The following is a 26,059-nucleotide window of genomic DNA, read 5'->3' as shown; positions in this document are numbered from 1 at the left end:
ATGATTCAACACAAAAAGAACTTTAGCAAGTCTCTCTTGTACATCTGTAATCTTCTTAAACTTTTGTAAATATTGCTTTAATGTCTGATGTGTTCTTTCAATGATTGCTTGTCCCGTGGGAGAGTGAGAAATACCTGTAATATGTCGCACTCCCCATGCTTGACAAAAACGTCTCATTTTTTCACTGACATAAGCAGGGCCATTATCAGTCTTTATTGTCTGTGGCACTCCCATGACAGCAAAACAACTTGTTAAATGCCGTATTACATGGAGTGCTCGTTCCCCTGTTTGTGCTGTAGCCCATACAAATTTACCATATGTATCAATTGTAACGTGTACATATTTTAATCTGCCAAATTCAGCAACGTGAGTGACATCCATTGGCCACAACTCTCTGGCTTTAAGTCCTCTGGGGTTCACTCCGATACCTAGTCCCGGTCCATGATGACTGCACGTAGGACAAGCTCGTACAATTCCTCTAGCTTCTTCCATTGTAACGTCAAATTGTCGATGCAGTCCCCGCGCGTTTTCGTGAAATGTGTTGTGTGATTCTGGTGCTTTAACAAACTCGCTTAGTGGAGCTGCTACAGACACGAGCTGGTCAGCGCGCGCATTCCCTTCCCCCAAACCTTCAGACCATTTACGACTTCTAATAAGTATAACGCAGTAGGGTTGCGTGGGCTGCTGTATTGCTGACAACAGTTGCCTAAGGAGTTCAAACAGCCGTTGACTTTGCACTTCTTTAAGGCGAGCATCTTCAATTCGGCTTACGATTCCTGCAACATACATCGAGTCCGTTACAATGTTTAACCTCGCATGTATCCATTGGGTACATACCCATACAACAGCAGCTAGCTCTAAAGTTTGCAACGAATCTCCTGCTTTCGCAGGAAGGATTTGGTGGTGCCATTGATTGTTCTCGTGCCATGTTGCTGCTGCTTTTCTTGAGCGTTTCCCTGCATCCGTATAAACTGTGATAGCATCCGCTAAGGGTCGCTCACTTCGTTTCGAACGCTTTAACCAGTCATAATTACTAATCCATTTTAATATAGGTGCTTTTAAAGGCTCAACTTTAATCTCCAGAGCTTCACTTAATAAACTTAATTGTAAAGCTGATGAATTCTGCAACCACCACTCCAAGTCTTCTCTGCGTATTGGTAGATACACGACATTTGGCTCCATTCCGGTAATTTGTAAAATTCGCGTTCTTCCTTTTCTAATGATTTCTGCCAAATTTTGCGTTTTTTCTTGGATGGTAGTCTTTGGTTGCATTTTGGTAAAGATCCACTCTAATACTCTCACAGTCTCCCCCTTTTTCTTTTTGCACTGTGTAAGTGCACCAATAAAGTGTGAGGGACCATTTAACACAGTGAGGTCTACAGGAAGATTAGGGTCAATTCGATCTACTGCACGCTCTACAACCCGCTCACTGAGTTGTTGAATCATAACTTGTTGATCCTTAGAAACAATAACAGGATTAGATGGATCTTTTCCTTTTAATAAAGGTCGTAACACGTCTAGTTCATCATTGGTGATGCCTGCTACTGGGCGTAGCCATTGGAGGTCACCTAATAACTTTTGAGCATCATTGAGGGTATGCAGATCTTTACAAATGGTTAATTTTTGTGGACTCACTTGTGACTGAGTAATATTCCAGCCAAGATATTTCCATGCGGGTGGACGCTGGACCTTTTCAGTTGCTATGACGAGATTTTGCGTCTCTAACTGTCGTTGTAAAAAGGTCTCCTGTTGTTTAGTGAAAGGCTGTTTTTGAGCAAATAGAATATCATCCATATAATGGTAAATAATAACATGAGGCCATGCTTTTCGAATAGGTTGGAGAGCAGCATCAACAAATAGCTGACACAGGGTAGGGCTATTTTTCATGCCTTGTGGTAACACAGTCCATTCAAATCGCTGGTCAGGTCCCTCTCTGTTAATCGATGGCAATGTAAATGCAAATCATTGAGTGTCATTGGGGTGTAGCTGAATTGTAAAAAAGCAGTCTTTTAAGTCAATTATTAATAAATGCCATTCGGTGGGCAACATAGCAGGATTAGGAAGACCCGGTTGTAAGGCTCCCATTGCTTGCATTTGTTGATTCACTGCTCATAGATCATGTAAAAGCCGATATTTTCCTGATTTTTTCTGGATTACAAATATCGGTGTATTCCAAGGACTGGTTGACGGTTTAAGATGACCTTGTGTTAACTGGTCTTGAACTAGCAAATGTGCTTGTTGCAGACTTTCCTTTTTCAACGGCCACTGTCCGATCCAAACAGGCTCTTCTGTTAGCCATTTCAAAGGAATCGGGAAAGTCCAATTGACAGTGACTGTTCCTAAAAAGGTGAATTTGTGGTAAGTATTACTCCTAATTGATTCAACACATCTCTTCCGATGAGTGCATTCACTCCACTAGGTAAGGGCATAACAGTAACATGTAGTATCGCTGTTTTTCCATCTATGATGATTTGTATTCTTTGTTGACTGCGCTGAACAGGCGCTATTCCCCCTACTCCTTCAACTCCTCCAGGGACGTGTTGCAGTGGCCAATAAGAAGGCCACCGACCACGCGCAATGATTGTGATATCGGCACCAGTGTCCAAAAGTGCAGTCATGTGTTTTTTATCAGTCCCATGTACAAGAATAATTTGGGCGAGTGGTCGTTGATTCATAGGTACAGTCAACATCGCTAAGCCTCCTGTGGACCCAAAACCATCTGTCCCGCGGTCGTGATTGGAGATTGCAGACATTTGGTGAGTTAAGTGTTGGAGTGGTATTAATTGAGCAATGCGACTACCTTTAGGAATATATATAGGCGGAAAACTTGTTTGAACAATTATAAAAATTTCTCCTTTATAGTCACAATCAATAAGTCCTGGTAAAACAAAGAGTCCCTTGAGGCCACTGGAAGAACGACCCAGCAGCAAAGCTCCATGAAGTTGTCTGTTTATCATTATAGGTCCTTTGATTCCTGTGGCAACTTTCTGTGGACGATTATCAAGTAGAGTAATATCTATTGTTGTTGCCAGATCCAATCCGAGGCTCCCTCGGGTTGCTGGTCATAAATTTGTGGCTGGTTGAAGGCGGGAGGTGTTGGTTGTTGGTTGGGGAGCTGGTTGGGGACAGTCATCGGCATGCAGGTTGCTGGAGCCGCTATTGGGGTCGGCGCACCGCGACTCCTGGCGCTCCGCTTCCCGTTTCCCGAACGCCGGCAAGCTGCGGTATTATGATTATTCATTTGACAGTGTTGGGTTGGCACCATACTTGGCGTTCTTGACACTGCTGGCGCGTATGACCCGAACGTCCACAACAAAAACATGTATAGTCCCTTCGATGGTGTATTCTGTCTCGATGTTCATCCAGAGGTTTCAGTGGAGCGAGGGCTGCAAAGGCTTGCTGCTGAGCCTTAACTAAATTGTCCCCTACCTCTCTAAGCGCTTCAACTAACAGAGCTTGGGGTCCTGCAGGAACTCTGCTCATTCGCTCTAACATGGTTTCAATAGAGGCATCCAGAGGAAGAGTAACTAAAATGCCTTTTGTATAAGAGTTACAATTTTCCAGCACACATTGTCTTAACAAAGGTCCTTTCATAAACTCAGCCATATCTGCACGATTAATAGCATCTGTAACCCTATCTACAAAAGAGGCAAAAGATTCATCCCTGCCTTGTTTGACTGACATATATGAGGGCGTAGCTGGTGTAGTTTTGACATTTTGTAAGGCTTCTCGTGTTAGCCTCATAGACTCTAATAAGACATCTGGGCCAGATTGCATCTGCATTTCTACAGAAGCAAAGGGCCCGGTTCCCATCAATTGTTCTACTGTTAAACCCGCTAAATGATCATTCGGTGCGCGAGGCATATGTACAGACAGTTCACAAAGTTTCTGCCAATGGGCTTGCCATAACAACTGTTGTGATTGTTTCAAAATGAGTCTCATTATATTTTTAATGTCTTCTGGACAAAGCATTCCGCTACTCCAAATATAGTTTAACATTTGTCTTGCAGGTTCGCCATGTAAACCTGACCCATTAACTGTACTCCGTACCTGATTTAATATTTTCCGGTCTAAAGTATGATGTTCTCCTGTCATTACTCCTGCATTATCAACAGTATAAATTACTGGATAGGCTTGATGATTAATTTGAGCCACGACATCAAAGTCTTTTTGTTCCATCGCTTCTCGGACTATTTTGTCCCAACCGACTCGAATTAGTTGTGGCTGCGGGTGAAGGCAAGGCGGTTTAAAAGTTTTATTAGCTGAATCAGATTTTAACTTCCCATCGTCTGCCCTCTCATTTTTGTCACTTGTCTCCTCCTCAGTTTCGCTTTCTTGTGATTCTCCCTGCACCTCCTCTTGAGGTGGTGCCAAGGGACAAGCTTTTTCCTCCAGAGGAGAAGCGGGAGGAGGATGGTCTGAGGGTCGGCGAACAACAAGAACAGGGATTCCCGAGGCAGGGGGGGTAAAATAATCACCTCCTGCCGTAAGACGCCCAGCAGCCAGGTCAGACCGTTCGAGTCGGCTGGAAACAGCTGCTGCCATTTGTTTTTCAACTTTATATCTTTTTAAACAATTAGTAACTTCTCTCCAAGGTTTCATTAATTTCTTAGCAGCTTTATCATCATCAATTACTGAATCCCATAAACAATCCCCATAATTACGCCATTCTTCTACTTCAAACATATGCTCAGGATCTGCAAAATATCCTTTTGCTCTACCTAATGCAATTAACCCGGCCAGATCTTTTAAAGGGCCTACTCCCCACTTTTCTAAAAAGCATTGTAAAAGTGCTAGCGCTACCTCTTTTTCCATTGTGCACTCGTTAAAGTCCTCTTTGTTGCAGCCTTTTCCCTTGGGTAGCAGCTCACGGACGGTGAACCCCTTCTTAAGTATCCTGAGTTCAAGCACGGATCGGGTACGATGCCAGCATCAGCCAATCTTCTGCTCTCTGGTCGCTACTACCAGTGCTTCTCCGTCCTCGCTGTCCGGTGAAGAACAGGGATTGGGGGTCCCTGTTCGGGCGCCACTTTGACGAGCGAGGGGGAGCAAGCAGCCGACTCAATATGAGTGATAGAGCAAGCTTCGATTTATTACGGCGTTTATGTCTTATATACAGTTCCAGTTAATTATGCCTACAAATCATCTGCTGATTGGCTAAGCTCTAAAGGATTACACTTTCATACGTCCTCCTATTTGCGGTTTCTGCGGATAGCTAACTACATATATTTTTTTTCTTCTCTTGTCTACGCGAATTCCTCAAAGTTATTTACAACATTAGGCACAAGGTCAGCATGACCTTATCTCTCTTCCCTTATTAGCAAGCCTGGTAATTTTCCATTTTTAGCAAGCCTGGTAATTTTCCATTTCTAGCAAGTCTGGTAATTTCTCGCTGCGGCCTAGCTTGGTTCACTCCAGACTTATGTCAAAAGCTGTATCACACAGTCCTTCTATGGAACCGTGGCCGTTCTCTTTCATCCATTCTGCAACACATGATCTCACATTTCTGTGAGATAAATGGCAGCATCTTCTCATGCCATCACACCTCAGATCAATGGAGCTTTGACACAGGTGATGCTGTACAAAGCATATGCCACACATGAAGCATGATGGAAAATTTCATGACATCAAACTCCTTGTGGGTTTGCACTTTTGGAATCACTATTGACCCTTCTGTCCACATCCCTGAGAATGAGAAATGGAGTTGGACTGTTTGTCTCTGCTGGAAAAAAGTATGTCACCTTTCTCTCTGTCTTTCTTTTCTGGCAATGGCCTAGAAAATTCACTACCACTGAAAGCCTGGACTTCATATTTGGCCTTGTTTCCATAAGAACAAAAGTAGAAGAATAATGTGGATCTAAGTTACATTATTGAAGATGGAAAAAGGGAACAGAAAAGAGAAAGAGAAGCGTATCTTCCAAAATCCTTGCCTCAGCCTAAGACAATATATCCTTTGGGTATATCCTTTGCTTATTGGGTTATTTCTGTGAGACAAAACAAAGGAAACAAAATGAAGTAAAACCAACTTTGGAGTGAGACTTCTTATTTCCAGTGAATGTGTTTTGCTAGAGCTTTCACACCTAATCAAGATGTTAGAAATCAACATCCCTGGTTATTGGGATGCCTGAAATTTGTTGTGAAGTCAGTATCTTCTATCTTTCTGTAAACAGATCATCTGATAAAGGAATATGTACATAGGATTTGCTCTGTAAAGTTTTTTCATTTTCATACAGTAACTCTGCTGAACAACATAGATTTAAAGCTTGATGTTATGTGTTTGATGATTAAATTAACAGGAAGTATGCAGGAAAATGTTCCAATGAAAAAATAATTTTAATAATTCTAGATTAGCTTTTGGTTTAGTTCACAAGTACAAAATACAAACAAATCGAAGCTTAATTAATTTCCCTGAAGAAGAGTACATTTTATTTCTTCTGTTTAAGTACTCAGAAAATAAAGGCAACTTAAAGTGCAGAAACAAAGTTCCTATCAATAACAAATGTAATTTAATAAAACAAACTGGCATGGGATTTGTATATGTTTCAAGCAAAAAAAGATAGCAATTTATTGATATATTGAAGGCATACAGAGTACTTACAGTGTATCTGCTTTTGTTGCTGAGACTATAAAACTTTTTCATAGGATACAGAAGTATGAATAACGTTTAAACACAAAAGTTATTACTGTAAGAATTATGTCAATCTGATGGACAATCCTTAGCAATTTGTGTGGTGAAGTTCTTCGTTATAGAGCAGAAGATGTCTCACGCTGTTGAGGAGATTTGCACACAGAAACCCAGACAACAAGGCTATACAAAGTGTTGAGTCTCAGACCCTTCTTGTTGAAGCTGTGATGAAGCGGTGATGATACTGATGATTCAAAGGAAACAAACAAACAAACAGACAAACAAACAACAACAAAAAGGCAATTTAACACATTGATAAGATCTTTTTATTTATTTTGTCTTTATGTTTGAATTTAAATTACTGTAGCATTCTAAATGTTCACAGTGTTTTGGGTTTGAACAAGATATTGCAAGTTAATGTGATGTCTTTCACCCTGTGTCTTCGAAAAGCCTACCCACTCTGTTTCATCAGGATTGTTCTCTTCCTGCTTTGTCTAGCATGAAGTTTTATCCTCCTACAGACAAGTTTTTGTTATAAAGTATGTGTTACTAGCCTACCCAGTATGGGATCTTGCTTTACCCAGATATGAACTGCATGAGACAAAAGAAGTTGTAACACAGGGTTGGTTAAGAGCTGTTACCAATTCTTAAATATTAAGAGCCGTACAAGTGCTGCCGCTTTTTCACAAAATGACATGGTGTGGTTAGGCATCAGTAGTGTAGATTGGTCACCTGTCCAGATGACTTGAGCTTCAGCATCTGGAATCAGATATCCATTCTCAGATCCCTGTGGTCATTCATGGTGTCCTTTACCATAAACATGTACCTGTGAGATTGCACTTATGAGACTGCAGAATACGGCCCAAAGCATTTTTATTTACAGCTATGTAATTAAACTGCCAGTATTATCATTTCTTGTGTCAGAATTTTTTTACTACTTAGTCTCCAAAAGATCTGCAGCAGCCCAAGGAAGGCATGCTAACTTCACAGGGACTGCACTTAAGTGGAGGAGGATAAATAAACTAAATAAACAGTGTCAAACAAAACTCATCAGTGCCCAAGGATTTACATGTCCAAATGCAAAGCTTCAAGTACTTCAAAAGGGTTTAACTACCAATGGGAGAAAAATTGCATCTAAAAATTAAGTAAGTGCTTATCTGTGGTGGTGTGTGTAACTAAATTCTCTGTAAGGTTATTGGTATCTGTTAGAAGATCTTCCACAGTGGGCTCAGAAAGTCCTCCTAGCCCAGTGTCTTGCTTCTGACTGTATTTATCCTTCAGTTCTTGGGGTGTGATGACCTCTTTGATGGTACATTTTTCACCAGCTTCTGCTCTCATCCTTCTATCAAAGGGATGAAAATTAGTTCTAGCCCTGAAACATGGGACTGAATATTCTTCTACAGGAAAGTATCATCAATTATTACAACTTCAGAATGTCCAGTCCCTTCTTACTGTGAAAACGGCTTTGAACTAAAATAGTTCAGAACGGTTATACTTTTGCAGTCATTCTGCATGGGCAAATAAGGCAACTTACTGTCACTGCTTCTAGGATCTTGTCCTTAAAGAGCTCCTGTGCTGCCAGATGACTCTGTTCATGGGAAGTCATCCATCTTTAACTTCCCATTCTAACTCTACAGAAGAGCTCAGGAGCATAAGGTTCACACAAATGGCAAAACAGCCCGGTGAACTCTACTGCTTCTCACTTTGCAGGCACTTAAGTTCATGCAGCTGACAGGTTGTGTTAAGACTCCTGAGCGACTGTACACATGAATCAGGGACTCAGCAAATTCTGATAACTGAATCTGGACTGAAATTGTTTTTTGAATTACTCAAGGCACTTCAACAGTCACTCATTCTTGCATGCTAAAAGACTCTTCTCCTCAATCTGGTAAACCATGAGGGATAATTTATTATGCAACTGCTACTAAACATTATAAAAATTAAGCTTCATTAATTGATTCACCTTGATGATTTGATTTGTTTGTCTGTCCTGAACTTGTTTAATAGTCTAAATTGTATTCATCTTTGTTACTTTTACTTAGGGATTCATAACTATGACAAAGAACAGTAGACCTTGAAACAAGGAAAATAAAAATAGTATAGGTGTGTATTGTCCATGATTTATTAATAGCACTGTCTGAGGAATTAGCTGCATCAAAAAAGCTTAGATATATCTTGGTTTCAGAGGAGATTCCTTCAAGTGCCAGGTACTGGTATTTTATTTCTGAAAATGGTTACATGTCCCAGTGAAGGCTGGGAACAAACTACCACTACAGTGTTGGGCGTTTCCTGCAGTTTTGATGACTGGAAGAAGGATTCCTGAGGATGTCAGAGAGGTGCTGGTATCAGACCACTCATTTCTCTCATGATTTCTTTCTCTAACGAACCATGTATTCAAAATGTGTTTAGTAATTAATAGAAGTCACTGTTAGAAGAGTGTTTGCTGTTCTTTTCTCTCCATAGTCACTCGGGAAAATTGCTCAGAATGAATTGGTCTAATTACGTATGATTTTATCATTTTGCTTGCAATCTTTTCATGTGGTGGATTTGGTCACAAAGGAGGTGGAGGGTGTCTGCTTCCAGGCTGTTGCAGCAAAGACATGCCATAAAGCCTTAGTCAGGTGCGACTCCTGGCAGCACGCCTGGGTAGTTCCCACAGCAGCCAGCACCCTACAGAGTGGGAGCTGCTGGACCAACCCTATACTATGCTACTGGCTCAGAGGAACTTATCACCCGTGGGTCACACTAATTCTGGTTTACCTTAGTCCTTAAAGCAGTGTGAAGTACAGACACTAAAAGTTTTTGACGTTCTCTTTGCTCCCATCCATTCTGAAGTCACAGTCTTTATCATATTTCCCATGCACAAAGTGAACTCTTTTCCTTGTGCAATTTGTTTATGCTGTGCCTGCCTTCCTCACACAAGAGCCTTCCACAAACATTTTGCAGTCTCCTATCCACACACCTCAGTTATTTCTATGAAAGTATCTTAATTGCTTGATGACTATATAAAACAAAGCACATTTGCCTGAAAATTTAGGTAATATTGATCGTATGACAAACACTCTTCCCCCATTGTATTGAAGATTTGAGATTAAGTGGGGGATTAAGTCTGAATGTTCTGTTTAGTCTTGCAAACTCTCTGCAGTGAGGAATACTCAGTTTCCATCTATAGCCGTGCCCTGACATAAGGCTTGTAGGATGGGCCACATTCTCTCACTTCCCATCTGTTTCAACCCTTTGCTTTCCTCTGAAAAACAACCCTCCTCCTCAGGAATTTAAGTTTCTCTTCCTTTTTTTTTTGTTTTGTTTTGGGGTTTTTTTGTTTTTACACGTTGAAATAAATTAGCTTTGAAGAGAAGTGTTAATTTTGTCATTGTGGCTGTTTGTTCTTTCTTATATTTAACAATTATCCTCTCTTCCCCAAACATCATAGAAGTATTACTTCTTTTCTCTGTGGGAAATGGAGGTGTAAAGGTACTAAATAACTTGCTCAAGGTCACAAAGATAGTTCATCCAACCAAATTAAGGTTTCCTGAATATCAGGTACTTACAAAAAAGATCATCCTTCTGTTGTAAGAAATAGATGTCTAATAGTCTGCAGTCCTGAGAACGTACTTCAGAAAAACAAAACAAAACAAAACAGAAAATCATATTTAATTTTCCTTCTTTTATGCTCATCTGAAGAGTAAAACAGATGTGTACAGCTTACGTAGCTCTACAAAGACACAAACTTAGGTGAAAGCTAACACAACAAACTATATAAAAGGGAGGACATTAGAGGTTAGCTCTGTGTGACCTTTCACAAGGTGCAGAGGACTGTACTTACAAAAGAAGCTTGGTAAGCTATTCCAGGCTACATGTTTGAAATAAGTTTTGTCTTTTGGAGCTCTTTATTCTTCATGACAGTTTAAGCTTTTAGTTCTGTTTTTCTGTCTGTAAATAGAAATAAATATACTTGCCCTTTGTTGAGAAGCTTTGTGAGTTCCTGGGAGAAAAAATACAAGTACTAAAAATTATTGACACAGTAAACAGCATTTGTATTTAAACTCTGAGAAGAAAGCCAAAATGATACTGGTCATTTCTTCCCTGGTGTTATTCCCTCCTCCTTAATTATATGTTTACCTGAGTGAATGAAGGCTTGTGGGCCCAAGGGGCGCTATTGGAGTTATAATAGCCTATTGGAGTTATAATAAGCTAGGCACATAATTAGGAAATTTTTAATTATATAAATGATAGTCTATTGTGTGTCAAATAACTGTAGTCTTATCATTCCCTTACTACACATGAAACCTGGAAACTAGAAACATTAATTAGAAAAAACCTTCATATGATGTGATATATCATCTTGCCAGAAGGAAGGGTTAGCAATGGAAGAAGTTGAGAAACATGGGCATCAAGCAGTGTAGGCACATCCCTACCGGTATGAGGTCATGCATACCTTAGGGCAGACACTAAAGAATCAGCTCCTTTATACTTCCTCCCAAAACAATGCTCCTTCACAGGTATTTCCCACAGCAGTAAGGTTGTTCCAGTCCTGCCTCACCACAGAGCGGTTTGGCACTAATTCCCCAGCTTCCTCAACCCAACGCATTTCTTCCATATGTTGGCTCACTGGCTACTGCTTGCTTCAGAGTCAGTGAGAATAAACAGGAATCACAGAGGGCTATTACTGCTGCACAAGATACCAAGAATTGCATTACTGTGCCACAGTGAGACTTTGGTAAAAAGTTCTGGATGGTATCTTTACGAAATTATCTTGTTTCACAAATTCAGGCTGCAATCTCTGCAAAATTAAAACCTCTTTTTTTGTGTGTGTCTATTGTTTTGCTGAACTAGCAGCAATTTATCCAGCTAAACTCAGCTTTAACACTTCTCACTGAGCTGCCAAACATGCTTATTTGATCACCACAATCCCACCCAATGCATCGTATATCACTTGATTATGTTACCAACCATGCCAAGGAAAGTCTGATCTTGTCCTTCTTCCAAGGTTACGTCATATACTGACAATGATTCAGAAGGTACCACAGCACCGCATATGGCTTTCCCTGCCTTCAGCATGAAATGTACAGCTGAGAGATATTTGGATATGGCTCATAGCAGATCATGCAGGCTGAGAATGCTTTAACAGGAAAAAAACTATCTTACTGTTGTTTCACAATTTGTTCTGTTTGCCTTTTACTTAGTGCATGAGATTTAACTTCACCGTTTTGCAGATATAACCATTATCAAATTTCCACTGCATAGATTTATAAATATTGTGTGACCTCTTGTGGTATAATGAAATATTACATATACAAGCCACGGACAACAGTTTATGGAACCTGCAAACTATGTACAGCCCATCTGCCTTGATGGCTAGATTTCTATTAACCAAAGACTGACTTGCCTACAAAACTCTCAATTATCAGTGAATCACAATGCAAAAATCTCCTTCATGGCAGTCATTTAATGAGCACATGTATTTTGGATAACTCTTAGTTACTAGCCAATTCAATTTTCATAGACTAAAGCCATTCTTATCTTTTTTTTATTTCTGATATGACTTTAAAATTCTGCATTCAGCAGTAATACACAGATGCTGGTACTGAAAACATAGCTTTATTCCTGTCATTAGTGATGTTTGGCACTGAAGAAATGAAGTAATTAACAAGTCTCTGAATCTGCTTGCATGCATAGGAGATCTTTGAGAATGTAATACACACATGCAAATATCAAAAGGATAAAAGAAATGTAACTATTTGCAAAATCAGTCACTGGATGTTACATATAAATGTAAGCACTGCCATTCCTTAAGGAACACAGGAGGTTGTGAAGATGTTATTGTGTGCAGGTGCTTTCTATAATCATGCATAAAGCTTGTTAAAAAATAAAAACCACATCAGCAAAAAAGTGGTATAATTTTTTAAAATTATCTGAATCTTTGTGCGTCATATTGTGTATTACTTGTGGCCATGACAACCAACGATAGTAGCAAGACTGCAATGCCTCTGCAGTCTTACCACAGCAGCAGCCTACTGATGCACTGCATGCAGCATACACAAAGGATGCATGCTATGAAATATCATGCAGACACCTGCCATTAGAAGTCTGTATCAGAAATGCTAGCTTAATAAATACATTGGAACTGAAGCCAGAAATCACTGCTGTTTCTAATGTAGTCCAAGCTGTTCAGTCCCCTAAAGGAGGTATCCGACAACTTGGAGGTTTAGTCTATATGCCATTTCTATAGCTAGGAGAAGCTTAAGGATACTGCAATATTTTTGCCCCCTATTTATAATGGTGTCCTCTCATTACCTGAAATATATGATGTGAAAGAACACTTTCAGAAATTCCTTAACAAGTTATTAACAATAACTGCATTGCAAGCACAACCTAAATTTCATCAAACTTTTAAAAATATTCACCTTTCCTACTTACATTACAGTATATTTGAAGAAAATAATTCAGAGATGTGAAGTAGTTTTGATTTTTTTCCCCCTTTTTGTCTACACTTCTATGTTTTCCCTTCCATTGTGCTTAGTTTAACATGCGCTAAATGTTGCCTCCTTTCTTGTGTTAGTTGTGGTTCCTGATTTAGCTAAAAGTACTTTCAGGAAGATGTGTTGGTTGTACTGATTATGGACAGTGCTTTACCTTATAATTCTGTGTAAAGCTTGAATACATTTCTTCAGAAGATTTTGGATAACCAGAAAGGTGGAAAGCAAGAAGTCTTAAAAATCCAGCTTATCAAACAGCCTTTCAAATCCAAAAATGAAAACAACTCAGGCTTTTTGCTTATACATCAAATCATCTTACATGTGTATGTAAATAACACCTTTAAATTACAGTAAGAAAGCCCCAAACCTAGTTAAAGTTTACATATATTATGCAATTATGAACAAATTAATTATTCTGCTGTGAGTCATCAGTTCTTATTTAATAATGTATAGCATGTTAACAGAGATACTTTAGAATTTCTTGGGGGAGACTTTCCAAAGACCAAAGAGAAAAATAAAAATCCCTAAAGTTTTTTGCTAAAGAAATCATTACAACTTACTTACACGGGAAAAAAAAAAAAAAAAAAAGACAGAGGGTGGGGGGTGGGGGGTAGGGCAAAAAAAGAAAAGCAAAAAGGCAATATGATTGGGTAAAATGCCAGTGGGAAAAATGTTGGTGTCCTCCACCTTGGTGGACACAGATTACGCTGTGAAATGGGTGCTCCAGGGCCCAAACAGTTCATTAAAAATTATGTGAATGGTTAGTGTATTTTAATCATGCCCATTCTGAAGCAGAAGAATCGGCTCCTGCATTTGATAGCTCATGGGCCTGGATGGTGGATTTATTAACTGACAGATCAAACTAACAAACCTGTGAAAAGCCATAAAGACTCAAAAAGAACAAGAGAACTAATTGCCTTTACATAGCCATTGTTAAGGAAACTGAAATCTTTGACATGAGTTTGAAAATGTCTGAAAATCAATCAGAATTTTAAATGTCAGAATAAATGGATGCCCTCAAGTGACTGGAGAAAACAGCCTTGCTGCTTTTTTTTTGGAACAGCAGGTTGTAAATGTGTTGCAGCTGAATGTAGCTGAAGACACAATACAGGGGATGTTGAAGGAGTATATGGAAACAAAACATGGGCTCCATGTGAGACCCTTGAGCAAGGTGCAGAAAATGCAGCCTAATCCACTGTGACAGATGTATCTGACAGAGAATTCTGGCTGTAACTAGGAAAGTAATGGATATCTTCTGTAATAAATATCTTGGGGGATTTTTTTTTTCAGTCTCAAATCTGAGCCTGTGAACACAAAGCGAGAGAATTTTCTCTTGTAATAAAAGTTACAGAATCTCACTTCCTATTCATCAGTTTCCAATTAGACAGGAATGGGACGGTCTTATGCATTACAAAACAGTATAAAATATTTACCAACTATTTTAAGCAAACTTTGTTATTTCTCTTCAATGTCTTTTAGTTTGCTGGCCACTAACCTTGAATGGCAACAAGTATGAATCCTTCAAAAATATAAAGTAATTACTGGTATACATCTCTTCCCACTTTCTTCCTTTTCCTCAGCAACAATCTCACACTCCCATCATACTTTTCTCTGTTGCTTGGATCTCTCTAGCAAATTTCAGCATGAACTTTTGTCTCCCCACGTGCCTCTCTTTCCCTACAGGCTATGTTTTCCTCTTGAAGCTACTTGCAGCCATAAATTCAAGTGCACAGCAAAAACCAGCTGCCATTGCTACCCTGAGCCACCCACCAGGCCAGCACACTCCTCCAGTTTCTCCCTGTAATGCAGCAATCAGTATCCAGCAGCCTGGAGAACTACTACAGGGCAAAATGAACAGTCAGGGGTAAGGCAGAGGTTGGTCCCAAGACTGATTACTCCTGAGCTTTGCATACTTTCCTTCCATTTCCTTTTTTACCCCATTATTGATAGTGCAATGACCATTTTTTTATTATAGTAATAGTCTGTGTACATAAGGCAGAAGGACTGTTATTTTTCACTAGTTCAATAATCCTGAAATTAGAAAATACTGAAGTTACTTGATGGGAGTAAACTTTGATAAAATGGTAATGGTAGAAGCAGCTCAATCTGGCAGCAGGCTTCATGCAGACTGGGATCAACCCACGAGGCTTGATTTTCCTTTCATTTATACTTTTTTTTATAACCCCACTCTTCATCTTTTTCAGATTCACAGCAATCAATGCGAGAGTAGATTCAATCCTGTAATGGGAGATACTCTGCAGCTTTCAGTTCTGCTCACCTTTGTGTCAGTGACAGAAAGACTCACCAGCTGCAGTGTGATCAGGACTGGGCTCTCCTGTCCCTTTTGTTACTGTTCATCTGACACAAAAATTCAGAAAATAAATAAATTTCTTGCTTTCATATCTTAAACAGAAGAATGGGAGCACTTTCAACTTCAAAGAGGCTACCTTATGTATGATACTAAAAAAAAGAAATATCTGAAGACCCCCAAACTGGTTTAGCCTGCAGAATTATTCGTACTGCTCAAATGAGAAACTTTTAAAAAGTAAATCCTCTTGAAGACTCCCTGGTAGATGCCTTTTATTGTAAATACAGATTTCATTGGAGGAAGAAAAATTTAACAAATAACCAGCTGTTGGCCCTGGTGGGCCCCTCTAACAGAATATTCAGAAGCTAGCAAAGTGGAAAAATGTACTAAAGTATGTGTTGATCTTGCAAGCTTCAGCTAAACTCTATAGGGAAGAAAATTCAGACCTCACAAAACGATCAAAAACTATATGTTTCAAAAAACTTCAAACACTAAATGATTTTTCACCATTCCTAGAAATGATCTATCTTTCAATAATGTTTACTAGCCTCATGATCCACTGGAACTTTTAGATGCTTTTCTCCTGCCACAGTAAGTTTTCCACTAAATTCAGCATCAATGTACTCTGGAAATTTCAAGACATCTTTCCATTATTTTAAATCCAGCTGGGATAAGTCGTTGGCTACTATTTTGACTGCAAAACAGCTCATCTGCAGCTGTCCATTTTCCATGTAAAACCTTCTTATAAAATGAAATTTTCCATGCATAAGCAATGCTGAAAGGTGAATGTCCTTTTAAAGGTTAGAGTAAAATTAATTCAGCCTGCTACAAATGCTACTTTCTGTATCTACAGGTATACAGAGAGAGATACTTTATTGTCCATATTTTACTACTTAAAACAGATTACTCTGAATTGTCTGAATTTCAAACTTGTCAGGTCTGAAAACTGTTCTTCCAGAGATGAGTGGGGGACAGTCTTCTTATTCCTCAGGACAAATAGGAAATCACAGAACTTCTTTTGCTTAAACTTCCTGGAATATCTTACAACGTAATTTAATTTTAATTATAAGCATGCTTTCAACCAAAATGCTTTTTAGGAAGGTGAAGAGGTATAGGAAAAAAGAAATTTCACCAACACCTCATCAGTATTTGCCTTATTAAAAAAAAAAAGTGTATTTGAAAATGTTTTTAAGCGTTCATACAAGCCATCAACACAAGCCTTAATATGTTGTTTCTCTGTATTGCAGTTATTTGCCAAAAGAACCCTGGAGAGAGACTTAACAGGGAAAAAAGAATGATTCTGGGACTCATGAGAAGATAGAGACATAAGCATAAAGGATGTCTTAAATATGGTTGGAATATTTACTCAGAATTTTAGAGGAGGAAGCTCTAACTTGGATTAATCCCATGTGTACTTGGATGTGCATCTATCCACAACACCATTCTTCCTTCTGAATGCATAGTTTTCTTGCTGATGAATTTTTTTAAAATGCATCCTGACACTCCATATCTTAAGTTATGGATAGTGCAGGTGTGAGAATAAAGAGTTCAAATAATTTATAGAGAAACACCACCATTAAAGGCAAGATAAAATCCATATGAACAGTAGCATGCATTTTGTATTGCTCTGCCAACTACTCCATCAAAGATGAAATTTTTTCCCAGTATTCATTTAGGATTCCAGGAATGTGAGTATTTAGCACTATAGATAATAAACACATAATGTGAGTGAATAGGAGCAAAAAAATCAAGTACAGAAATGAAAGTACTTTAGCAAATTGACTGGATTCTACTCACTTTCTAAAGGTGTAAATCAAAAGTATTTACATAGTTTTCATAAAATCAGTGTACATTTTTCAAGATCAGTGGGTATGTCATATACCGGAAAATTCATTTCAACTTTGGAAATTGCATAACCTTTGCTACCTTGGGTCTGCTTGAATACAAGTGTAATTTCTGTGCTACATCACAGCAGGTTTTAAACAAAACAGATTCTGCAATGAAAAGTAAAGCAGAGGGATGTTCTGGATTCATCAGAGCATGGTGCAAAGAAATGTAAAGGATCACTAACGCTTCTACAGGAAAAACAAAATGGAAAGTGAATTCACTAAGCTCCATCTTGAATGCCTTGTGAGTTTATAGTAGATATATTATATAGTGCATATTATAGTAGCTAAATTATGGATGGGTAAAACAATGACCTTTTTCAGAAATGAGGTTCTCTCCCTGTTAAACTGTTTTGAACTATTACTGATTTTTTTGTGTTAAGATCTTACAGAGTTATATGCAAAATTGTCTGAATTAACATCAAAGAGTTTATTGAGAAGGTCTAAAAAAACCTGTTCTGAAGATAATTTCATCTTTTAAAAGTTTGTGTAATATCAGTTTCTACTAGATGTACTGATTTTTCTACTATGTCAGTGAAAGCAGCCATACAAAATTATGGCTGAAAAGGTAGGATTGCTTCTCATGGTTTAAAAGATAATTAAATTGTTCTTTCAACTATTTCTTCTGTGAAAAAGTGTGATAGCTTTTCTCAGTTTTTGGCTAATGATTTGTGCGAATCTTCTGTTCCTGAAAGAGACAGATTTATAGATCTCACAGGCAAAATTTAGCCAGGCAGTTACTATGCAAATTTCTTCAAATTTCCCTGTCATTGTGCTTTAATCTTTACTTTGTCGGCTTTATCTGCCAACTTCTGTGTAGGAAAAGAAATCTCACAAATCCTGCAAGGAAGAGTGGAACCACAGCTTCATACAAATCTTCCAAGTTCAGCACATCCTCTCCCCCATCCTGATTATCCATATGTTATATGATGAAAGAATCAGTCTTTCTCCTAGTGAATTTCTCAACCTCCTTCACTTGTCAGAAGAAGTGCTATTGTTATTTATAGCACACTAACACCTAGAGATCTCAAGTGAGACGGGAAGTCAGGACGCAATCTATCTCTCTAAAAGTAGATTACTAGCACTGATTCAAATGTTTTCCTGTTTGGAAGCTGCTCACCTGAACAGCCCCTCTACCATCAAGAAACACGTTTGCTGTCTTCACTCATGCAGGCAGCTGCGTTCAGATGTCCACACAAAGACACGGGTCTGGACTGCTTCCTTTGCATAGATTCTCCATGCACGCCCATGTTATTCTAGGCCTCTAAACCATGGCCAAAACTGGTCATAATTCAATTCTTCCTTACTGAGTACTGCAATAAGCTTTTTGCTTTTTACATAACCATTAATTTTTGTAATTTCAGGAGCTACCAGGTGGGCATCTCTCAAATAAGGCACCTCTCAAGGTGATAGCAATCTATAATTACGCTTGTTGATGCACCTGGTTTGGTGCCTGGATCAGCAACAGTATAAGCAGCAACAATAAAGAAGAGAGAACCCTACTGGACTTTCATGGAAACTCCAGATCAGGTGAAAAAGAGAGAAGCAGGAAAGACTATAGTTTGGTGGGAGACAGTACTTGGGGAAAGGGGTTGTTTCCACTGAGTAGTGGACCCAGCTGGGCTAGCGTGAGGCACATCAGGTTCCAGAACAAGTAGGAAAGCCCCGTCTAGAGAGCAGAAACAGGCAGTAAAGAGGCAGTAAATAACAGAGGCAGTAAAGACAGGCTGGCGGCAGCATCCCAAAGCGTGCTCCCCTGTTTGCCAAGCAACACGCTGTTGTCATGTACCACTTGCAAGAAAAGAAAGAGTGCATGGACACAACACTGCAAGGCATCCCTGTGCTTGACTGTTAGGTACCATTGGCTGCTACTGCAGGCTGGAATGTTGAGGAAGGGCAGCCATCCCCCAGAAGGATGAGGGAAAACTGGGCTAGGCATAGACAGGTGAATGGCAACTGCCCTGGATCTTGGTAGAGATCCCAGAGTGGGACAGATCAGTCCACCGTTACACCAAGAGAGTACATTTCCAGCATCACAGGCACCAAAGGCAGGACAGGAGCTATAGCAGCTCATCAGGTACAAGTTGTCACACACTGCTGCCCTAACCCAGGGATCTCTGACTCAGCAGGTGAGAATCCGCTCAGCAAAGCAAAGCACAGGCAGGCAAGTCTGATGGAAATAGAAAAGGATTTGATATGGACTGAAAAAGTAATGCTGGGTGTAAATGAGAGTTGTAACAGAAAAGGAGAAAAAACAACTGAGAATTTATGACTGCCTTGTTTATCTCATTGACAGTTTGCTGCGCTCTTTAGTCCATCTTATGGAGGTGAAGCAGATGGCATGCCTAGTGCCACCCCAGGACTTTGATGCAGTCTTGGCAGGACCTTGTTCAGGGATAGCGTGGGTAGATGCTTTTTCTTTCTGATCTTACCTTCCTTTTCTTCACAAGCATGCTTTGCTACTACTGTCTGACAAGCAAAGGTAGTAGCAGCATCAGCAGGAGCTGGAGTGGCAGCTACAATTCCTCCCGAGTTGATGTTTATAGTTTCAGTTTGGGCCAGAGTCACAGGTGTGTTAATAATAGGAGTTTCACCAGTGGAGCTGGGTTTGTGCAATGCAGGGCTGAGAGCCTTGCTTGTCCCTGACTCCCAGCAGAGGTGGCCATGTTGCCTCCAACAAGAAGACATGGTAGACCAGTACTCTTCTTTAAATGATTGCTAGAAATAACAAGCTCTTGGGGAATTAAACTATGGAGTAAAGAGCTTGGACATGCCTTTGAGTTTCTATTTGTGTGACCACTGTGCTGGAAACACAATATGGTAAACACTGACAGATGGTCTAGGTAGGGACAGGCATCTAGAGATTATAAGCAAATTTCTAAGATGAATCACTTCCATGGGAGACTTTTCCATGCTGATCTAATTACTTTGCCCGGGAAATGCAGAGCAGCAAGGTTGCTCTGCAGCTGTGCTCCTCTGTAATGCCGAGGGCTCCACAGGTGACAAGCGGAGGAAAAGGGAGAAGTGTTTGCTTGGGAACCTATAGACCACTGGACTGTTCAGGAAATGTGGCTCCGGAGTGTTTACAGACTGAGAACAGAGCCACAGAAATTGCATACTGGTACGCTAAAATCCAGCACATCACTTGATGACTCAGACACTGAGAGCTGGAAGAATTCATGACAGATGTGAGAATGTTTGACATCTCCCCACACCATCCCAGGAAAGATAGAGAGAAAGCCCAATATTTTCAAGTGGATGATGTATTCATCTGTTTTCTAAATCCCTCCACCTGTGTTTTGGGGAGCGTCATTTTCTAACACGGGACAGCTCAGTGGCAGCTGCTATGAGTGGTGCTGTTCCACCTGCATCAAAACATAACCTGGACTATGATCTAGTGGGTCATCTGCTGGTCAAAGGCCAATTCAGAAGCTGAAAAAGTAGAACAGCCAGGAAAGAGAACATGGGAATGCAGAGATATGTTGGTATTTCCTAATGTGAGACAAGTTTTCACTGTCAGGTCCAAGAAGAATTCTGTATTACAGCAGAAATTTGTCAAGATTGGCTCTGATGTCCTACATGACTTGAATCGTACTGTATTTCTTCATTAACGTTGGAAATGGGAGGAAAAGCTCCTTCCACTATGAGGTATGGGAAACTTTTTGTATGCTTAAGTGCGTTGGTGAGGGAAGCTTTGCCAGATTTGCTGACTCTCCATTACTTGTCCTAGCCTTCCTCTTTAAACTGTGAAGCACTGAGGGATTGGAAGTAGGTAGCTCTGCTCTATTTCTCATGTAATCCTAGCTACCGCATTTAAATCCTCTTCTGTCCTATGCCCTTGGCATTGCTTGGCCCCTTCTCCATCTAAGTCCTCTACACACGGGTATGTCTGTATTAGTAAGTGGATTTAGCCCAGCAGGAGTAGATCTGTAAAGCAGATTAGCCGCTGCTGAGTACAAGATGTCCACTACATGTATTTCAAGTGTCTGTGTATATGCACAGGTAACTTGCTATAGCACTGTGAAGATGAATCACTACAGAAAGCACAGTTGCCCAGGTTTTCCCTACTGCATGAACAGGACAGATGAACTGTGACTCTACAGAAGCACATTTTTAGGAGAGCCTTTATACCCTCAGAGTTAGAATGACAGTGCAAATTTAGAGTACAGTCCTTAGTATCAGTAGTTTATGTTTGTTAACATTGTAATACCTCTTTGGAGATGATTGCAAAATTCTTATGGTCTTTTCCTCTCCCAAATATCAATATGGAAAAAAAAATCATCCTTGATTTCAAAATTATTCTAAAGCTTTCCCTCTCCACAGCTAGTGAAAAGAATATTATTTACTGCAAGATGAAAGCAAGCTCCTGCATCTCCAACTCAATGTTCTCTGCTTCAGAGGATTCTTGAAGAGCAGTATATTTTAAGTTGCATGTTCCTTTGCAGTCATGTAGCCTGAGACATTCATGCATATCCCAACCAGTCTACAAGTGGCTGAAACAGGGACTGATGGTTCAATGATAGCATTGTGCATTACAGTCATTTTTTAACTATACAATACAACTCAGTAGGCAGGTGATAAGACCTGCTCTTTCATTTGTTTAGAGGACAGATTTGATTTTTTAAGGGTAAATCACTGACTTGTCAGGTAACATGATCCATGTATTATCAACATAAAGCTCCTTTCCCCCTCAACAAGATTTAAAAACCTAGACATGAGACCTACATAAGTCTGGTTTTCAATACCATGAAAATGTTACAGCTTTCTACACGTACTGCAGTAAAATGCTAAATAAAAAGAAATCTCTAACATTCTTATGTTTTATTCCAAATCAACATATAATCCAACAGATATTCAAACAATAATATGCACTTTCTTAAACTGGCAGCCCAGTTTTTGCCTTTTCGTCATGAAAATTTGCAGCTGTCAACATCAGTACTTTCTGGATGAGATACAATACAGCAAACTATCATCCCAAACGGAGACCTCTTTGAAATTCCATTATAACAGGGAACGACCCTGCACCTGAGACTAAAATAGCACAGAGCACTATTTTTCGTACAAAATAAAAAATGAGTGACTTTGCTTTGTCCTACACAGCAGCCTTGTGGACTGTACCTCACAGATACTGCATACACATTCATCCATCATTCTTGTTTCTTTCCTACAGGACTAAATCACACTTTTTTTAGTCTGCATTTCAGCTGCCAAAAAAACTACAGCATACATGGAGCCTGTTTTAAATTACTTAATAAAGCTTCACTTACATAAATCTTATTGTACCTAAAGCTCTATGTGTAAGTAAAGATGCTTTAGTGTACAGGTGAGTGCATAGCTCTTTGGTTATCTGATTTTACCAAGCATGATTCAGAGTGTTTGAGAGTTCCTCTGTGAACAGCATAGCAGGAACTCTTCCTTTTTGTGGATTTATATCTGTACCTCCTAGCCACTTCCTCTGCAGTTTCAGTATGCTCAGCACCATCCTATTGCACTTGCCTTTTCATGTTCCTCACAGTTTTTCCCCTCTTTCTTCTCATGTCTGTATATGCTTGACTGACTGATGGTCAGTACTTGCCAGTTTTGGTTTGAAGCTAACAAACTGCTGAATGATTATCTAGTATACATATCTCGACTGAGCATCTGATTCCTGTCTTTTAAAATGGATAGGGCTCTGAATTAAAACTGCCTCTCCCTCAGCGCACACTGTAGAGCACTGGTTCCTCTTCTCCAACCAGCTACTAATTTTCACAAAACCTTAGCAGCTTCATGTTATGAAACATTAAATTTGATTTACCGTAGCTCATTGCAACCAGTTTTTTGAGGGGACAGACAAATACACATAATCACTACATAATAATTTATTGCTTGGAAAACCAAGCCAAAAAATAGTTAATAATTTATTTTTAAAGATCCATCAATAGTAAGTGGGGGTTTTAATAAGACTAATTAATAAAAACTATAAATAAGTTACTTAAATCGTTTGATTTTGAGATCATTTGATTCTATTTTAATAATACTCATTGTTATTTCTGAGACAGGTTATGAAGAAATGATTCATAAAAAAGTGCAAGATGAAAGGTGCTTACATGGAAATGATTTTGCAATTTGAAAAATTAAACTTAAAAAGAGAAGGTTCAAACAGAAAATGTAGCTACTTCATTGATAATGTTGGTATATTTTTCTAAAGTTTTGTTCTTCAAGTAGGAAATAGAAGTCGTTTTCATGTTGGCTTTATTCCAAATTTTGTAGTTGAGAGCAGTCAAGTTAGCTTTCACAGCTTAGTTAGAAAGGCTCAGATTAATTAACAGAAATATAATTTAACAAAATTGTACCTTCTTGAATATCCCATTTGCACTGAGACAGTATAATTGCTTTATTCCAGGCTGCTGGAAGATTCACATGTTCCCCAGAACCTGAGGTGCTAAGACCTAATTTTCTCTGTTTGGAAGGCAAAGGGTAAAAGGCTAAAGAAAAGTTTCAAAAAATTTTGGTTCATTTAGCTGATGGAACACCTTTCTTACAAGCAAAAAAAAGTTTTGTTTGAAAGAAAAGTGCATATTTTAAAGACAACATTAAATGAGCTTGCTGATGCAAAACTCAAGATTAGGAATTAATGAGGCATCAGTGTTAAATCTCTAGAGTTAGCACTTAAGTAAAAACAGGCATTCATACCTATAATTATAGTCTTATTACCCATTTTAGACACATACCAACAGAAACAATTATTTACCATCTCTGTAAACAAATTTGTAACCCCAGCCAAGGCAGTGCTAGGATGCTACTATGACAACCCATGTAACAGTAAAATCACCGGGAAATCTGAAAATACGTTAACTAACGCTGCACTACTTTGGAGTTTTGTCATTCAGATTTTTATAGATCAAAGTTTTATAACCACATGAAGAGTTTAATAGCCAAAATGCTGGCACTTTCTGGGCATTAAATGAGGAAAATACATAATAATTAGATCTGTTAACATTTTGCATATATTCAGCAATTCCTATGAAAAACAGAAGAGCCAGAACATTCCTTCCTTTCTACTATTACAGTAGTGATGCTGAGGGCTGACACCGTCAGCTGGCTTCATGCACCAGTAATTCCACCATTAAGGGATTAAAATGAGCCTTTCCTTTCTCAACATCAGTATAGTTAATGAGGAGGCAGCAGTTTTGGACACAATAGACAGGTTCACCTGAATGCTTAGGGAAACGAGGCAGTTGTCTGCGGTGGGCGACTAACCTGGGTAAAATCACCCCAGAAAGGGGAAGAAAAGATCTTACCAAGTAACCTGTCTGCACAAGAGGCTGGGGAAGCTTTCATTGCTGGTGGTCCTAAGAAAGAGTTCTGCCAGTGCAGAGTCAGGGTGGTTGTTGAAGGAGGACCGTTTCACAGCTGCACCATTTTCAAACCACCCTGCAGGAACAAGAAGCACAGTTGTCCAGGGCTTACTTTTTTTTTTTTTCTTAAGTAAGGCAACAAAATGCAGTTTTGTCTACACTGTTGAGAAGGTGTGAGCCACTTCTGACTCGACACTATAGAACTAATACTTTCATTAAATGCACTAAGCTGAGGCTGTAGTTTTCATCTGTACATTTTGGTTCACTAAAGGGGATGCTTTTTTATTACTGAACGTGCTGTAAAGCATTCTTCCAGTGCTGAAATGAATCCAGGCTTAATTTGGACAAAAATGTATGCTAAGCTCAAGACCAAAAGCAGCCAGACCTCACTAAGATGCACTCTGGGGTGCCAATTATAAGCATTTTTTGAGCTCTCTTAGCCAATGCTCTTTTTCTGCCAAGTTTAAGAACCACAGCACAAAGGATAACCCTCAAAATGAAAGTCCATAATTTGCAAATAGGGCATTCCATTTGCAATGTAGGACAAATTACATCAGCACCACAACCCTCTCTTTGGGGCTTACTAAATTTCAAATGTATTGCTTTCATAATATCTTTCCAATTTGAATGACCACTCTGTTTCTATGCATTAACTATTTTTGGCTTAGGAACTCCACAAGGAATCATTTTGGGTTGCAGAGTATGGTGTTCACCGTATTCTCCTCTCAAAACAGTTGCAAAGATTTTAATGGAGAGAATAAAATAAAACATACGATTCATCAAAGTGGTATTACACCTAAACTGCTACTCATAATATTGCTAAAAATTCTCTTGCACAAATTTAGGTTTATAACTCTAAGCTAGTTAAAAGTTCTGTATTTTCCTGCTGTGTTTTAAAGTAATATGGAAGCATTAGGATTGGGACCTCAGACACAGCATCATCCTTTTGATTATATGTGAGCCATTTACTGATTTGACATCCTATTACTATGCTGTATAAGATAAATGCTATTAAATTATACTTACATTTTCCAGTAGCATCCCTGTCATACTCCACAAACACTAACAATAAGATTGAAAAAGGTTCTGCTTTTAGGAAATACCCACTGATGCATTTGTTTCACAAGACTTTAAGCCAGACACCTGGACATGGTATCACACTTTTAAATGGAGGTGTGGGTCCAGCCCCACCACAGCACTGAGCATATGAGATTATATCGTAAATCAGCTCAGGAAGCTCATGTGTTTGGAAACACTCTACCAAAGGAGACAGGAAAAAAAATTGATTACTTATCACAGAGGTCAGCTCCCCTGATGAGTTGAACCCATGGTCCCACAAATAGTGGTGGACAGTGATAGAGACTGAAGCTGCCGTGCAACTGCCTGCTTAGAGCCCTTGAGGAGAAACATGGCCTTCAAGACCT

The 26,059-nt window shown here is 39.2% G+C and overlaps 1 long non-coding RNA gene across 1 annotated transcript; it reads right to left on the bottom strand.

Annotated features, from left to right (window-relative positions):
- Nucleotides 1-6,464: 6,464 nt before the first annotated feature.
- On the bottom strand, nucleotides 6,465-25,792 carry LOC114013613 (uncharacterized). The gene is made up of 4 exons (XR_003556688.2): nucleotides 25,662-25,792; nucleotides 24,579-24,711; nucleotides 10,177-10,239; nucleotides 6,465-6,869 (listed from the first exon to the last, which is right to left on the bottom strand). It is a non-coding gene; the product is annotated as an uncharacterized LOC114013613 (long non-coding RNA).
- Nucleotides 25,793-26,059: the final 267 nt, after the last annotated feature.

Source organism: Falco peregrinus, chromosome Z (genome assembly GCF_023634155.1).
Source record: "Falco peregrinus isolate bFalPer1 chromosome Z, bFalPer1.pri, whole genome shotgun sequence".
NCBI lineage: Eukaryota > Metazoa > Chordata > Aves > Falconiformes > Falconidae > Falco > Falco peregrinus.
This window is presented reverse-complemented; position numbering and strand designations above follow the sequence as displayed.